This window comes from Haematobia irritans, chromosome 5, assembly GCF_050003625.1.
Source record: "Haematobia irritans isolate KBUSLIRL chromosome 5, ASM5000362v1, whole genome shotgun sequence".
Classification (NCBI taxonomy): Eukaryota; Metazoa; Arthropoda; class Insecta; order Diptera; family Muscidae; genus Haematobia; species Haematobia irritans.
The window spans coordinates 145,259,721-145,279,032 of record NC_134401.1 but is presented as its reverse complement, the minus strand read 5'-3'; the positions used below and the strand labels follow the sequence as shown (position 1 = coordinate 145,279,032).

Sequence of the window (19,312 nt, the reverse complement as noted above, 5' to 3'; positions counted from 1 at the left end):
ATAGAAATAAAATTTTGACAAAATTTTCTATAGAAATAACTTTTTGACAAAATTTTCTATAGAAATAACTTTTTGACAAAATTTTCAATAGAAATTAAATTTTTGACAATATTTTCTATAGAAATAAAATTTTGACACAATTTTCTATAGAAATAAAGTTTTGACAAAATTTTCTACAGAAATAAAATTTTGACAAACTTTACAATAGAAATAAAATTTTGACAAAATTTTCGATAGAAATACAATTCTGATAAAATAAAATGTTGCCAACATTTCCTATAGAAATAAAATTTTCTATAGAACTAAAATTTTGACAAAATTTTTTGTGGAAATGAAATTTTGAAAAAATTTCCTATATAAGTAAAAAATTTTACCAAATTTTCTGTATAAATAAAATTTTGACAAAAATTGCTATAGAAATGAAATTTTGACAAAATTTTCTATAGAAATAAAACTTTTGACAAACTTTTCTACAGAATTAAAATTTTGACAAACTTTTCTATAGAAATAAAATTTTGACAAAATTTTCTACAGAAATAAAATGTTGACAAACTCTTCTATAGCAACAAAATTTTGACAACATTTTCTGTAGAAATAAAATTCTGCTAAAATAAAATGTTGGCAAAATTTTCTATGGAAATGAAATTTTGATAAAATTTCCTATATAAATAAAATGTTGACCAAATTTTCTATAGAAATAAAAATTTCTATGGAAATAAACTTTTGACAAAATTTTCTATAGAAATAAAATGTTGACAAAATTTTCTATACAAATAAAATTTTTCACATTTTTTTCAAAATTTTCTATAGAAACAAAATTTATTGTTCTATTCGATTTCAGCTTAACCAAGAGAGGTAAATAATGTTTGTCAAATTTATTTGGGCAAAGCCCTATAGACTGCAAGATGGTTGGATGGACGCACGTTTCGGAATTACCACATTCCTCATTAGCATCCTCTACTTGCAGCAAAACAATAAACGAAATTTTGACAAAATTTTCTACGGAAATAAAATTTTGACAAAATTTTCTATAGAAATAAAATGTTGGCAAAATATTCTCTAGAAATTAAATTTTGGAAAGATTTTCTATAGCAATAAAATTTTGGAAAAAATTTTTAAGAAATAAAATTTTCTATACAAATAACATTTTAACAAATTTTGTATAGAAATAAAATGTTTAACAAAATTTTCTATAGAAATAAAATGTTGGCTAAATTTTCTATGGAAATAAAATTTTGACAAAATTTTCTATAGAAATAAAATTTTGACAAAATTTTCTATAGAAATAAAATTTTAACAAAATTTTCTATAGAAATAAAATTTTAGCAAAATTTTCTATAGAAATAAAATGTTGACAAAATTTTCTATAGAAATAAAATATTGGCAAAATTTTCTATAGAAATAAAATATTGGCAAAATTTTCTATAGAAATGAAATTTTAAAATATTTTTCTATAAACATAAAATTTTGACAAAAATTTCTGTAGAAATAATATTTTGACAAAATTTTCTATAGAAATAAAATTTTGACAAAATTTTCTATAGAAATAAAATTTTAGCAAAATTTTCTATAGAAATGACATTTTAACAAATTTTCTATAGAAATAAAATTTTGATAAAAATTTCTATAAGAATAAAATTTTAGCAAAATTTTCTGTAGAAATAAAATTTTAACAAAATTTTCTATAGCAATAAAATTTTAACAAATTGTCTAAAGAAATACAATTTGGGAAACATTTTCTGTGGAAAAAAATTTTGACACATTTTGAAACATTCCTATTGTTTCCATGGAAACAAAATTTTAACAAAATTTTCGATAGAAATATAGTTTTGGAAATATTTTCTATAGATATAAAATTTTGACAATATTTTCTATAGACATAAAATTTTGACAAAATTTTCTATAGAAATAAAATTTTGACAAAATTGTCTAAAGAAATAAAATTTTGACAAAATTTTCTATAGAAATAAAATTTTACCAAAATTTTCTATAGAAATTAAATTTTAACAAATTTTCTATGGAAATAAAATTTTGACAAAATTTTCTATAGATATAAAATTTCGACAAAATTTTCTATAGAAATAAAATTTCGACAAAATTTTCTATAGAAATAAAATTTTAAAATTAATTTTAATTTTCTATAGAAATAATTTTCTATGGAAATAAAATTTTGACAAAATTTTCTATAGAAATAAAATTTTGACAAAATTTTCTATAGATATAAAATTTTGACAACATTTTCTATGGAAATAAAATTTTGACAAAATTTTCTATAGAAATAAAATTTGGCAAAATTTTCTATAGAAATAAAAGTTTGACAAAATTTTCGTTAGAAATAAATTTTTGACAAAATTTTCGTTAGAAATAAATTTTTGACAAAATTTTCTATAGAAATAAAATTTTAATAAAATTTTCTATAGAAACAAAATTTATTGTTCTATTCGATTTCAGCTTAACAAACTGAGGTAAAGAATGTTTGTCAAATTTATTTGGGCGAAGCCCTATAGACTGCAAGATGGTTGGATGGACGCACATTTCGGAATTACCACATTCCTCATAAGCATCCTCTACTTGCAGCAAAACTATAAAAAAAATTTGACAAAATTTTTTATAGAAATAAAATTTTGACAAAATTTTCTATAGAAATAAAATGTTGGCAAAATTTTCTATAGAAATGAAATTTTGGAAAGATTTTCTATAGAAATAAAATTTTGGAAAAAATTTTTAAGAAATAAAATTTTGACAAAATTTTCTATAGAAATAAACTGTTGGCAAAATTTTCTATGGAAATAAAATTTTGACAAAATTTTCTATAGAAATAAAATTTTGACAAAATTTTCTATAGAAATAACATTTTGACAACATTTTCTATAGAAATAAAATTTTGACCAAATTTTCTATAGAAATATAATTTTGATAAAAAAAATTTATAGAAATAAAATTTTGACAAAATTTTCTATAGAAATAAAATATTGGCAAAATTTTCTAAAGAAATAAAATTTTGAAAATATGTTCTATAGAAATAAAATTTTGACAAAATTTTCCATTAAAATAAAATTTTGACAAAATTTTCTATAGAAATAAAATTTTGACAAAATTTTCTATTGAAATAAAATTTTAACAAAATTTTCTATAGAAATGAAATTTTGACAAAATTTTCTATAGAAATAAGATTTTTGACAAAATTTTCTATAGAAATAAACTGTTGGCAAAATTTTCTATGGAAATAAAATTTTGAAAAAATGTTCTATAGAAATAAAATTTTGACCAAATTTTCCATAGAAATAAAATTTTGACAAAATTTTCGATAGAAATAAAATTTTGACAAAATTTTCTATTGAAATAAAATTTTAACAAAATTTTCTATAGAAATGAAATTTTGACAAAATTTTCTATAGAAATAAGATTTTTGACAAAATTTTCTATAGAAATAAAATTTTGACAACATTTTCTATGGAAATAAAATTTTAACAAAATTTTCTACAGAAATAAAATTTTGGCAAAATTTTCTATAGAAACAAAATTTTAACAAATTTTCTATGGAAATAAAATTCTAACAAATTTTCTAGGGAAATAAAATTTTGACAAAATTTTCTATAAAAATAAAATTTTAGCAAAATTTTCTATAGAAATGAAATTTTAACACATTTGCTATGAAAATAAAATTTTGACAAAATTTTCTATAGAAATAAAATTTTGGCAAAATTTTCTATAGAAACAAAATTTTAACAAATTTTCTATGGAAATAAAATTCTAACAAATTTTCTAGGGAAATAAAATTTTGACAAAATTTTCTATAAAAATAAAATTTTAGCAAAATTTTCTATAGAAATGAAATTTTAACACATTTGCTATGAAAATAAAATTTTGACAAAATTTTCTATAGAAATAAAATTTTGATAAAATTTTCTATAGAAATAAAATTTTAACAAATTTTCTATGGAAATAAAATATTGGAAAAATTTTCTATAGAAATAAAATTTTGGAAAATTTTCCAATAGAAATAAAATTTTGATAACTACAAGAGTAGCTTACCCAAAAGAGGAAAAATATGTTTGACAAATTTCTTTGTGATTTATTTTTAATTTGATAAATTTTTGGTAAAAATTTCTTCAAATTTTGGTAGATTTTCGTTTTTTGGGCCAAGTGGCAACCGTGATTGGAAGTCAACATAAAAATTCATTTAGTTGTAGTTGAAATCTTCAAAATAGGACTAATCAATTCGAAGATGTTAACAAGGTAATCAGAATTCTAAGTTTAGCCCAAATGTAGGTGTAGAAAAACCACAAAGGTCACAATATCGCAAACCTTTGTCAATTTTTTAAACTATCGATTTTTCGATCATTAAAAGATCGCCTGTAACGAATGTGGAGATCGAGTTTTCCATTTTTTATGTTTTTTATATTTTTAAATTTAAAATTTAAAATTTTTTTATGGGCATCATCAAAACTCTATTAGGTGGTTGTTATAAAATTCATAAAATTTCCTTCCCATATTTTTGTATAATAATTTTGTTAATTAATTTTGATTTTTTTTGTAAATATTAATTAATTTAATTTTATATTATATTAACAATATAGTAAAAAAAAAACTACAACCGACCACGTATACGTCTTGACACACGAAACACGTTTTATAGAACTAAATATAACATCTCAGTGATGGATCTGATTACATTGTGTATTCTTCTTAAAATATAGAATTTGTCTTTTTAATTCATCTTGGTTATCTTGGACGAAAACAAAACAAAAAAAAACAACAATAGTTAACAATTGGGAGAAGATGTATGTTTCTCAATTCTATTATCTATTAATGAGCTTTCTCACAACACACAAAATACAATCATCTTTCAAAGATAAGATGCTCAGAAGATACGACGATAGAGGAATTTGTTCACGCTTCACAATTTCCATGGACTCAGATTGAAAATGAATCGAATGACTTGGCCGGTGGAAACGAAATTTTAATATACCCTTCATAAGGTTTACAATCATTTTGCTTTACTTAATAAAGATACTTCTTTTTTAATCTGTAGTAAATTCTATATATCTAAGGGCTTTGTTATGAACACTTGAAGTCATGAATTTAATATTAGAATTTCAATGAATGAAATATATCCCTCTTTCAAGACAATCGATTCATAGGATACGTTTTTCAAATCTAAATTTTAAATTTAAATTCCATTTTAGTTTTTAGATTTGTAGGAATTTTTCTAGATTTAACATTAGCAGTAAATGGGATAACAATGGAGCTTCAAATCGGGGACTGGTCTATATGAGAGCTATAAAAAATCGATCTAATTAAAAATGTAAAAAAAAATCAAAATTTCAAAAGAGATAAAAATGGTGACTTCCCTGGCCTTAAGATGTCAAATCGGGAGATCGTTCCATCGCCGAACTTGACCTGCCTGCAAACAAAAAAAGACTTTGTGCAAAATTTTAGCATATTTTAAGAACGCAGGTTCAAATCTCAACACCAATATTGAACATTGTTTTCTTTTGTTATTTTCGACATATATTTTTGTATAAATTTCTATTTTTTCCTCTTTTAAAATCAAGAAAAAATATCAATATTTTCTTTCTCATAGTTTGCAAACCCTTCTGAACAGAACTTTCTTACATGGAAGTGAAAAAGTCCAACAAAACCAATTTCTCTTCAAGTGGCAAATCGCGTAATTTCCCAGACTTTTCCAAATGAAGTTCATCAGAAGTGGTGAAAACTTAATAGAACGGCATGCATTTTGAAACGATATTCGATTTTTTGTAATTTTTATAATTCGGCTACGTTACAAAAGGGATTGCCCCATATATAATATCGTGATGTTCACAAAAATGAAATTTTAAAAATTTAATGAAACAATAACGCCATTGAAATATGGGCGAGAGCTTCTGTGTTTACTTTTGTTTTGCCATTTAAGCCCTTTTTCAATGATAACAAAGTAGAAAACAATGGGTCAACTAGAGAGATATATTCTACACAAAAAAAAAATATAATTCAATCACGAAATTAATTGATCCAATTAATTTTTTATTTGGAATGTTTTCAACGAAAATTATAGTATCAATTACATAAATAAAAAATATTTGATTATATTTTTATTTTTTTATATTGGCCATAAAGAAAATATTTTATTAAAAACTTAAATGATTTGATTTGAAAATTTCAATTAATTTTTTATTTGATTCAATTAAAAATTTAATTGACGTCGATTGCAAAAATCAATTAATTTTTTTCATTGATTCATTTTTTCATTGATAAATTGATGTCGGTTGGAAGGTTCGTGTTTATTAATTGATTCAATTAATTATTTAGTTAAACTTCAATATATTATTTCCAATTAATAATTAAGTTTTGCAAACGGCATCGATTAAATTTTTTAATTATACCCTCCACCATAGGTTGGGGGGTATATTAACTTTGTCATTCCGTTTGTAACACATCGAAATATTGCTCTAAGACCCCATAAAGTATATATATTCTGGGTCGTGGTGAAATTCTGAGTCGATCTGGGCATGTCCGTCCGTCCGTCCGTCTGTTGAAATCACGCTAACTTCCGAACGAAACAAGCTATCGACTTGAAACATGGCACAAGTAGTTGTGATTGATGTACGTCGGATGGTATTACAAATGGGCCATATCGGTCCACTTTTACGTATAGCCCCCATATAAACGGACCCCCAAATTTGGCTTGCAGAGCCTATAAGAGAAGCATATTTCATCCGATCTGGCTAAAATTTGGTACATGGTGTTGGTATGTGGTCTCTAATACCTATGCAAAAATTGGTCCACATCGGTCCATAATTATATATAGCCCCCATATAAACCGATCCCCCGATTTGGCTTGGGGAGCCTCAAAGAGAAGCAAATTTCATCCGATCCGGCTTAAATTTAGCACATGGTGTTGGTATATGGTCTCTAACAACCATGCAAAAATTGGTCCATATCGGTCCATAATTATATATAGCCCCCATATAAACCGATCCCCAGATTTGAACTCCGGAGCCTCTTAGAGGAGCAAAATTCATCTGACCTGGTTGAAATTTGGTACGTGGTGTTAGTATATGGTCTCTAACAACCATGCAAAAATTGGTCCATATCGGTCCATAATTATATATAGCCCCCATATAAACCGATCCCCAGATTTGGCCTGCGGAGCCTCTAAGAGAAGCAAAGTTCTTCCGATACGGCTGAAATTTGGTACATCGGGTAGTATATAGTCTCTAACACCATGCACAAAATGGTCCACATCGGTTCATAATTATATATAGACCCCTTATAAACCGATCCCCAAATTTGACCTCCGGAGCCTCTTGGAGGAGCAAAATACATCTGATCCGGTTCAAATTTGGAATGTAGTGTTAGTACATGGCCGCTAACAACCATACCAAAATTGGTCCATATCACAAAAAAATTGGTCCATATCGGTTCAGAATCATGGTTGCCACTCGAGCCAAAAATAATCTACCAAAATTTTATTTTTATAGAAAATTTTGTCAAATTTTATTTCTATAGAAAATTTTGTCAACATTTTATTTTTAAAGAAAATATTGTCAAAATTTTATTTCTATAGAAAATTTTTATTAAAATTTTATTTTTATAGAAGATTTTGTTAAAATTTAATTTCTATAAAAAATTTTGTGAAAACTTTATTTCTATAGAAAATTTTGTCAAATTTTTATTTCTATAGAAAATTTTGTGAAAATTTTATTTCTATAGAAAATTTTGTTAAAATTTTATTTCTATAGAAAATTTTGTCAAAATTTTATTTCTATAGAATATTTTGTCAAACTGAATTATATACGTATTTAATCGATCTATTTTGATTTAATATATACCATGTATGGACTTACATACAATTTAGAAGGCGGTGTTAGGAGGTTTTAAGATACCTTGCCATCGGCAAGCGTTACATACACTTAAGTAATTCGATTGTGGATGACAGTGTTTAGAAGAAGTTTCTGTGCAATCCATGGTGGAGGGTACATAAGCTTCGGCCTGGCCGAACTTACGGCCGTACATACTTGTTAAATTAAATTATTTTTTAATTAAATTGTTTACACACAAACTTTTTTTTCTGATTCAAACACGAAATTAATTGATCCAATTATTTTTATACCCACCACCATATAATGGTGACGGGGGTAAAAGTTTGTCATTCCGTAACACATCGAAATATCGATTTCCGACTATATAAAATATATATTCTTGATCAGGGAGAATTTCTAAGACGATATAAGCATGTCCGTCTCGCCGCCTGTCTGTCTGTTGTAATCATCCTACAGTCTTCATTAATGAAGCAATCATGCTAAAATTTTGCACAAGCTCGTATTTTGTCTGCAGGCAGGTCAAGTTCGAAGATGGGCTATATCGGTCCAGGTTTTGATATAGTCCCCATATAGGATTCCTATTCAACCGTCGAACGGAACGGACGTGTTTTTCAATAGCGGATAAACTCATAGTAATAGGTACCTACTACGAATTTCAAGTGTGGTGGGATATTAAGCCACCATGCAGCGAAATTCCAAGTCATCCACTGGGTTGCTAACTTCAGGGCCCAGTGGACGGGTATCGACTGGAGTTATAAATCTGGGCAATGACCAAGAGTTAGGCCCAATTAGTCGACCTGTAGACGGGTCGACAGGTGGCGACACACTGACAAGTCGAACTTTTTCTAAGGTAACGACATCAAAAGGAGGTAATCCCTCACGAAAGAGATTCAAGGAACGCAGAAATGCTTTGTTTATCCTAAAGAAGTTAGGATCAGTCGACCCAAGGACGTTGTCGGCTAAACAAAGCGATTCCTAAAAATGGGCTCAAGGAATTCTTGAGACTGGAAAAAGGGAACGATCGCCGGATGAGCTGCCATCCTCCAAAAGGGATCAAAGATCGTTTGCCTCAGTTGCTAAAGATAGCCTTGTGATGGCTATCATTAATAAAGGAGCATTGGACGGTATGGTTCCAAAGCAAAAATGGGGGGAAATTGAGAATGCTCTATCTGTCGTCTACTCACAGGTACTGGAAAAGTTTCCCGGCCCAGATCCTCGACACCAAGAGGCTGGTTGGTATCAAGGACGATTTAAGCTAGTCGCATTTGAGGACCAGAGGTCTATAGAATGTTTTAAAGCTGCTCTGATACTAATTGGTGAAGTTTGGGAAGGAGCTGCTCTAGAGTTAGTCGAGAAGAAAGACATACCGGCTAGACCTAGAGCACATGCCTGGATACCTGCAAACCCTTCTGACCCTGAATCTATTTTAAATAGACTGAAACGATGCAATCCAGATCTTCCAACAGCTGATTGGAAGGTTGGCCGTTTGGATGAAGTGGATGGACCAAGACGGCATGCAGTGTTTATATTGAACACTCAGTCTTTGCCACATCTGGCAAAGTCCCAGGGCCGTGTATGTTATGGCTTTCATTATATCCAAATGAAGGTGTATAAAAACGATCAGCTAAAGGATTCAGAAATGGACAAGCCTCTGTCTGAATCAGAAGTAAGCGGATTCTCTTGCGAAGTCGAGGGAGATACCAAAGTTGAAGACATGGATAGATACCGTATGCGTGAGGAGGCTTCTATTGCCTCAGAACTCACCAAAGTCGAACCTATGGTTATTGAGAGAGTCACCGATATCTCTGAAGAGGACATTCTTGATGACTCGATCGAAGCGGCTGATGTGACGGTTGTTGAAAATCTCGATGGTCCTACGGATCCTCCAGATAAATCTTCATCATTGTAAGGCTGCATGTGCTGCCTTAAAAGTTCTCCTGATGAAAGGGGACATAGATATAGTTCTTATTCAAGAACCATATGTTTACAAAAACAAAATATGTGAATTAAGTACTCCGGGGTTCAAACTATTGCAGTATACTGGTAATGATGTAAATCGAGCCTGTATAATTGCTAAAAACGAGCTCAATTTGTTTCTGCTTCCCTCAATGTGCAATACAGACACTGTCGTTGCAAGTTTAGAAATAGCCAAATGCAAATATTGGGTATCTTCGGTCTACATGGGACATGACAGGGAGATGCCTCCATATGCCGTTAAGACCTTAGTGGAGGAGTCACTGAAAACAAAGGCGAAACTCATTATGGGATGCGATGCGAATGCACATCATAGTATATGGGGAAGTAGTGATACTAATGCAAGGGGAGAGTCGCTAATAGAGTTTATTTTGCGTACTAATCTGGTAGTTTGCAACAAGGGAGATGTCCCAACCTTTGTCACTAAAAACAGGCAAGAGGTTTTGGACATCACCTTGGCCTCGCAAGAACTAAATGAAATGATATCTGAGTGGCAGGTTTTAAGTGAACACAGCTTCTCAGATCATCGCTACATCAGTTTCAAATTTGATGTTCATATCACCAAGATCATATTTCCGCCAAATGTTAGGAAAGCTGACTGGAATAGGTATAGGGAATCGTTCAATATGATGATACCGGAAATAACAGAGACAAATATGAGAAATGTGCAAGATATCGAACACGCAGTGGAGCGGATTACTAAGGCCTTCAACATCTCACTGAAAGCTGCATGCCCTAGAGGAAAGCCAAGGGGGAAACATCGACCACCATGGTGGTCTACGGAATTAAGTAATATGAGGAAATCCTGCAGGAAGCTCTTTAACAAGGCAAAGTCCACCAGAGCCCCTGAGGACTGGGACGCTTACAAGAAGAATCTGAGAGGATACAAGCGAGAACTGAGAAAGGCTCAGCATAACTCTTGGAATGCTTACTGCAGCAGTATTGAGAATACGTCCGAGGCTTCCAGACTACGGAAGGTTCTAGCATCCACCAACTCCGCTCCAGGTTTCATTAAAACATCGGAGGGCAATTGGACAACGTCCAGTAAGGAGACGCTGGAGGTACTATTGGACACACATTTTCCTGGAAATCAGACGGTTGAACCATGTACTGACGGTGCCACAGTTGCTCAGCGGTCGTTTCCTGTCGAGGAAATTGTATCGGAAACTAGAATAAGATGGGCGCTAAATAGCTTTGGACCATTCAAATCCCCTGGACCTGATGGAATTACTCCGGCGGAGTTACAAGCTGTAACTGACAAAATTATCCCCTGGTTGTCGGTGATATATAAAGGATGTATCAACTTATCATATATCCCAGGAAAGTGGAGGGAAACAAAAGTCGTTTTCATACCTAAAGCGGGAAGAGCCTCTCACTCGAGGGCGAAGGATTTCCGACCAATCAGCTTATCCTCATTCCTACTTAAGACTCTGGAGAGGATGATAGATATTTATCTTAGAACTAGCATCGATTCAAGTTTGTTCTCGAAACGACAGCATGCATACTCGAAGGGCAGGTCTACTGAGACCGCACTACATGAACTAGTCAGCTTTATTGAAAGCTCACTATCTGTCAAAGAATACACAATCGTGGCGTTTCTAGACATCGAAGGGGCGTTCAATAATGTCCATCCGAGCTCGATATTAAATGGACTGACAACTCTGAATGTTGATCCATGTATACTCAGGCTGTTAGACGAACTGCTAATGAAGAGACGTATTTCAGCCACACTAGGACAAGCAAACATACAAAGGTATGTGAACAGAGGCACTCCCCAAGGAGGAGTCCTATCACCTCTTCTTTGGAATGTTGCTATAAATAGCCTTCTGGTTACTCTAGAAAAAGAAAGGATAAAAGTGGTGGCATACGCAGATGATGTGGCTCTGGCAGTCAGGGGAAAATTCCCATCCACAATCAGAGATATTATTCAGAGGGCCCTCCGGATGACTGAGAAATGGGCGAAAGACAATGGTCTTGGGGTAAATCCTGCAAAGACAGAATTAGTCATGTACTGCAACGATCGCAAAACTCCCACGGTTAGGCCTATTTCCTTAGGGGGTATTGAAATTCCCTTTGGTGAATGTGCAAAATACCTTGGCGTTATTTTGGACAGGAAGCTGAACTTTAAGCTTAATATTGAAGAAAGGGCGAGAAAGGCAACTGTAGCTTTGTACTCGTGCAAAAAGGCAATAGGAAAAAAGTGGGGACTGAAACCAAAAATTGTGCATTGGCTATACACGGCAGTGGTTAGACCTATAATGCTATATGGTGTTGTAGTCTGGTGGCCGGCACTTCAGAAACCGACTTGTTTAGATAAAGTTCAGCGTATGGCGTGTTTGTGTATTTCAGGCGCATTCAGCAAGACAGGAACAAATTCCCTTAATGTCGTGCTGCATCTATTGCCTTTAGACATTTTGGCCAAACAGTCAGCTGCAACAACGGCTGTGCGGTTGCGCGAACTATCGCTGTGGTCGGAAAAAGGTTACGGTCACAGTTCTGTCCTCAAAACAATGCCAGATGTGCCTAACGTAGTGGATTACACTTTGGCGAGTCCACTTTTCGACAAAAAGTTTGAGACTCTAATCCCCAACAGTGAGGCGTGGTGCACACAGACCCCGGGGAATAAAGAATATATAGATTTCTACACTGATGGCTCCAAATTGGATGGACAAGTGGGGTTCGGAGTATATTCTAATGATCTGGAACTTCGAATAGCGAAAAGATTACCTAATCACTGTAGTGTTTTTCAGGCTGAAATATTAGCAATAAGAGAGGTGGCGAATTGGCTGAGAAGTAATGTTCCAAAATATGTGGGCATTAATATATACTCAGACAGTCAACCTGCAATAAAATCCTTGGACTCTGTGTTCCTCAACTCGAAAACGGCCATCGACTACCGCAAATCTCTCAATGAGATGGCTGAGCAGTACAATATTCACCTAATATGGGTGCCTGGCCATAGGAACATACCGGGGAACTGCGAAGCGGATGAGTTGGCAAGGCTAGGGACTACCTTACATATTCCAGGGGAACTAGAATTTGTTGGTATGCCCCTAGCTACCTGCAAGCTCATGCTGCGTGAGAAGGCTGTTATGATGGCAAATGTTCGATGGGAGAATTGCAAGGGTTGTAACGACACCAAGCAAATATGGCCCCATTTCAACTTAAACCGCACACTAGATATGCTAATGTTCTCGAGACGTCAGATATCACTCCTGATATCTGCTATAACGGGTCGCTGCCTGATAGGCGATTTTGCAAAAACTATTGGCGCGAAGTATAATGACTATTGTATGAGCTGTCATGATGCGGAGGAAAAAGAATCAATTAAACACCTCTTGTGTGAGTGTCCTGCATTTTGTGTAAAGCGCAAGCAACTTTTAGGAGCATATAGCTTCAGATTACTGGCGGATCTGGAAAACGTTAACTTAAGCAGTCTGCTACTGTTTTTGGAACAATCTGGTTGGTTCAACAAAGAAAAATAATCAAGAAGGTTCAGCGGTTAAAACTAGAAGTGCCCATATGTAATAGGTACTTTTAGTTAATGTGGTATCACAATGGACTGAATAGTCTAAGTGAGCCTGAATCTTAATCGGGCTGCCACTTTAACCTAACCTAACCTAACCTAGTCCCCATATAACCGACCTCCCGATTTGGGGTCTTGGGCTTATAGAAATCGTAGTTTTCATCCAATTTGCCTGAAATTTGAAATCTAGAGGTATTTTATGACCATAAAGAGGTGTGGCGAAAATGGTGAGTATCGCACCATGTTTTGGTATAGCCCCCATATAGACCGATCTCCCGATTTTACTTCTTAGGCTTCTAGAATCCGTAGTTTTTATCCAATTTGCATGAAAATGAAAATCTAGTGGTATTCTAGGACCATTAAGAGGTGTACCAAAAATAGTGAGTATAGGTCCATGTTTTGGTATAGTCCCCATATAGACCGATCTTCCGATTTTATTTCCTGGGCTTATAGAAACCGTAGATTTCATCCAATTTGCCTGAAATTGTTAATCTAGAAGTATTTTATGACAATAAAGAGGTGTGCCGAAAAGGGGGTGTATTGGTTCATGTTTTGGTATATCCCCAATATAAACCGATCTCCGGATTTTATTTCTTGGGATTATAAAAACCGTAGTTTTTATCTAATTTGCATGAAATTCGAAATCTAGAATTATTTTTGGACCATAAAGAGATACGCTGAAAATGGTGAGTATCGGTCCATGTTTTAGTATAGCCACCATATAGACCGATTTCCCGATTTAACTCCTTGGGTTTCTAGAAACCGTAGTGTTTATCCGATTTGCCTGAAATTGTAAATATTCTGGTATTTTAGGCTCACAAAAACGGGTATCTGATTTAGTTTTTATCGGTCCATTTGGTAAGGCCTTCATATAGACCGATTTCACTTCTTGGAGGTATAGAAGGCGCACTTGTCATGAAAATTGCTTGAAACTCAATGTAAAATTTCCAGATTTTACTTCTCGGGTGAAAATCTACAGATTTAAGATTTCAAATCAAGACGTTATTTTATAATTTTCTTGCACACTTACAACTTACTGCCTTATATACTTGTTTTTATTATTTTTCAATTTTAGAATAATGACAACATTTAAATATGGGCAAGAGCTTCTGTATTTACCTTTGTGTGTCATTTAAGCCTTTTTCAATGATAAAATAAGAATACAGTGGGTCAGCCAGAAACATATATGCTACAGATCGTCCCGAAATATTTCATTTCATTTTTGTCATATGATTATTGAAAAGTATATGCATAAAAAGTGAGATTTGGGGGAAAATTCACATTCACGAAACATTAGGCTCAATGAAACTTGAAAGAATGATTTTAATGTTTTTTTCATATATTCGTAGTTATTCTTTTTTGAAAAGGTATTTCATATTTTGATCTCCAATTGAAAACTGAAAATGTAATCATAGTAAAAAGAACGAAATTGAAAGTTGAAGAGAATTACGAAACAAAAATTCGAATAAGAAATATATATAATACATATAAAATTAAACAAATTAATTTATTTAAATTGTATACAAAATACGTATACAGAAAACCACACATGGTCCCACAGTCTTGATTGTTTAAAAATCAAAAAAGATCTACAATGTTTTCGACCAAAATATATATAAATATACGAGTATATATATCATATAATTCTGCAAACATTATTTACTCCAGCATCTGTACATGCTTGACTACATCTATCTCATGAGATGGATGTCTAGAGCATCAAACGGTTAGCCCTTGTGTAACCTCAAATTTCACATTCATTTCATTTTGTTTACTTTCCAAGACACAAAACAAAAATTATGATAGGCACAATCTTTGAGTAAATACAAAAAAAAAATGTTTATCAAAGATTATGATAAGGAAGTTAATTTAGGTTTGTCCTAAGTTAATCTCCAAAATATGGCCCATATTTTAAAAAGCTTAACAACGTAACAGTCACATAAAATTACATTGAGATTGAAGTCTCAATAAAATGTCTTATCATAACGCCAGATACAGTAGTATATGATGTGTATTCTATACATTAATAATAAACTAATTGTGTTTTTATAGTCTACACCATATAACTAAGCAGCGTATGATGATTGTCTAAATTATAAAACACTAAATTTGTAATGAATGTATTCCTTTGTCATTTCATAGAATACTCGTAATGTCAGTCCATCTGTTTATAGCATTTTTTACATCCACGGATCAATACACTATAGCTCTTATACTCATCAACACATGAATATTTCATAAGTAATACATACTGCTAACCTTACCTATATATAGAAAACATTATATTTTTTTCTGTGTAGTACAAATTTTTACAAATAAATTCAGAACAACTTTATGATTATATTCACCAATTTCTGTTCATCTGTCAAGTCATTCGTACTTTTTGCATCGTTATAAAACATTGCTGAACAAGTGTCTTTATTGTTCCAAGGAAGAATTCTACTAAATTTATAAAAAAAAAAAAAAAAACAAGTGTATACGGCCGTAAGTTCGGCCAGGCCGAATCTTATGTACCCTCCACCATGGATTGCGTAGAAACTTCTACGAAAGACTGTCATCCACAATCGAAATACTTGGGTTGTGGTATCTTAAAACTTCTTAACATCGTTTTCTAAATTGTGAGTTAGTCCATACGTGGTATATATTAGACAAAAAAGTTATGTATTGTTAAGTCTACAAATAATTACGAATCTATATGGACTTTTTGCACGGTACGTAGAGAGCCAGAATTGAAATATGGGGGTCGCTTATATGGGGGCTATATACAATTATGAACTTGATATGGACCAATTTTTGTGTGATTGGAATTCGATTTATCTGAGGGATATATATAACTATAGACCGATATGGACCTAGTTAGGCATGGATGTTAACGACCACATACTAGCACAATGTACCAAATTTCAACTCACTCGAATGAAATTTGCTCCTCCAAGAGGCTCCAAAACCAAATCTTGGGATCGATTTATATGGGGCTATATATGATTATGGACTGATATGGACCACTTTTGGCATGGTGGTTAAATATCATATACGATCACCACATAACAAATTTCAAGCAGATCGGATGAATTTTGCTCCTCTAAAAGGCACCGGAGGTAAAATCTGGGGATCGGTTTATATGAGAGCTATATATAATTATGGACTGATAGGAACCAATTCCTGAATGGTTGTTGGATACCATATACTGACATCACGTACCAAATTTCAACCGAATCGGAAGAATTTTGCTCTTCCAAGGGGCTCTATAGGTCAAATCTGGGGATCGGCTTATATGGGGCCTTTATATAATTATGGACCGATTTCGACCAATTTTTCCATGGGAGTTTGAGGCCATATATTAACACCACGTACCAAATTTCAACTGAATCAGATGAATTTTGGTCTTCCAAGAGGCTTCGGAGGTCAAATCTGGTGATCAGTTTATATGGGGGCTATATATAATTATGGACCGATGTGGACCAATTTTTGCATGGTTGTTAGAGACAATATACTAACACCATGTACCAAATTTCTGCCGGATCGGATGAAATTTGCTTCTCTTAGAGGCCTCGCAAGCCAAATTTGGGGGTCCGTTTATATGGGGGCTATACGTAAAAGTGGACCGATATGGCCCATTTGCAATACCATCCGACCTACATCAATAACAACTACTTGTGCCACGTTTCAAGTCGATAGCTTGTTTCGTTCGGAAGTTATCGTGATTTCAACAGATGGACGGACGGACATGCTCAGATCGACTCAGAATTTCACCACGACCCAGAATATATATACTTTATGGGGCCTTAGAGCAATATTTCGATGTGTTACAAACGGAATGACAAAGTTAATATACCCCCCATCCTATGGTGGTGGGTATAACAAGTTGGTTTAGTTTTCGATATAGCTTCGAGATATGTAGGGTTCTCTAAAGAAATTATATAATGCACTAATATGACCAAATTATTATTGAATATTAATAATAAATGTATGTTATAGTTCATTATACCCTTCACCACTACTGCGGTACAGGGTATAATAAATTTGTACATTTGTATGTAACGCCAAGAAGGAAAAGTCTGAGACCCATCGTTTAGTAGTTTAGTCTTAGAATTAAATTCTGAGTCGATTTAGCGATTCCGTCTGTCTGTCTGTCTGTTCATGTATTTTTATGCGCAAAGTACAGGTCGCAGTTTAAGTCCGATCGTCCTTAAATTTGGCATAGGGTCGCGTTTTTTTTTTTTTTTTTTTTTGGAACAAAGACAATCGCTATTGATTTTGGAAAAAATCGGTTCAGATTTAGATATGGCTGCCATATATATTTATCTCCGTTCTGGTAATAATTGGCGTGTTTATCAACCGATGTTCTTCAAATGCCGTACATTCAAATATTTTATGAGTCTCGAAGAACTTGCAAAATATCAGTCAAATCGGTTCAGATTTAGATATAGCTCCCATATATATCTTTTGTTCAAATTAGACTCATATGGCAACAGATGCCAAAGTTTACTACACACAAAAAAATTTTTTTCTGATTCAATCACGAAATTAATTAATCCAATTAATTTTTTAATTGAAATGTCTTCAATCACGAAAATGATAGTATCAATCACAGTTTTAATTGGGCATAGAAAAAATTCTTGATTAAAATATTAATTGATGTCATTAGCAATTTTCAATTAATTTTTTAATTGATTCAATTAACAATTTAATTGATTTTGAATCCAAACCCCAATTAATTTTTTATTTAAAAAGGTAACTATTTTCAATTACTTTCTGAATTGGTTTAGAGTTTTTATTTGGATTAAGAAATGTTCATCACTTTTTTTAACTGACTTAGTCTTCCGAATTTGATTAAAAAGTTAATTGTATAAATTAATTTTTTAATTAAAAATTTTAAAATTTTCAATCATTGACTTAATTAACTTTATGTTCTATCTTGATTAAAAAGTTAATTGTATCAATTAATTTATTAATTGAAAAAATATTCAACTTCAATTAACTTTTTAATTGGAAATATTTTGGTGATATTTTTTTCTGTGTACCGATTTTCGTGAAATTTTGCACAGAGAGTAGAATTGGCATTCAACCAATGCTTGGTAAATAGGTTAGGTTAGGTGGCAGCCCGATGTATCAGGCTCACTTATACTATGCAGTCCATTGTGATACCACATTGGTGAACTTCTCTCTTATCACTGAGAGTGAGTGCTGTACGATTCCATGTTAAGCTCAATGACAAGGGACCTCCTTTTTATAGCCGAGTCCGAACGGCGTTCCACATTACAGTGAAACCACTTAGAGAAGCTTTGAAACCCTCGGAAATGTCACCAGCATTACTGAGGTGGGATAATCCACCGCTGAAAAACTTTTTGGTGTTCGGTCGAAGCAGGAATCGAACCCACGACCTTGTGTATGCAAGGCGGACATGCTAACCATTGCATCACGGTGGCTCCCTTTCTTTGTGATACCACATTGGTGAACTTCTCTCTTATCACTGAGTGCTGTACGATTCCATGTTAAGCTCAATGACAAGGGACCTCCTTTTTATAGCCGAGTCCGAACGGCGTTCCACATTACAGTGAAACCACTTAGAGAAGCTTTGAAACCCTCAGAAATGTCACCAGCATTACTGAGGTGGGATAATCCACCGCTGAAAAACTTTTTGGTGTTCGGTCGAAGCAGGAATCGAACCCACGACCTTGTGTATGCAAGGCGGACATGCTAACCATTGCATCACGGTGGCTCCCTTTCTTGGTAAATTTGATTGAAATCAGTTTAGATTTAGATATAGCTCACATATATATCTTACGTCCGATTTGCACTTATATGGCCTCAAAAGCCAGAGTTTTGCCCTAACTTGCTTCAAATTTCGCACAAGAGGTAACAGGTTGATAAGTCCCCGGTCTGACACATAGATGGCGTCACGCTAGTATTAAATGCATATTATTTTTATATAGTACCAGCCTTCAAATGATTCGTGTCAAAATTTGACGTCTGTAAGTCAATT

The 19,312-nt window shown here is 32.6% G+C and overlaps 1 protein-coding gene across 2 annotated transcripts in view; it reads right to left on the bottom strand.

The window, feature by feature from the left end:
* Camta (Calmodulin-binding transcription activator) overlaps positions 1–19,312 on the bottom strand; it is a 283,055-nt gene that overhangs the window by 180,437 nt on the left and 83,306 nt on the right. The gene's annotated exons all lie outside the window — the stretch shown is intronic.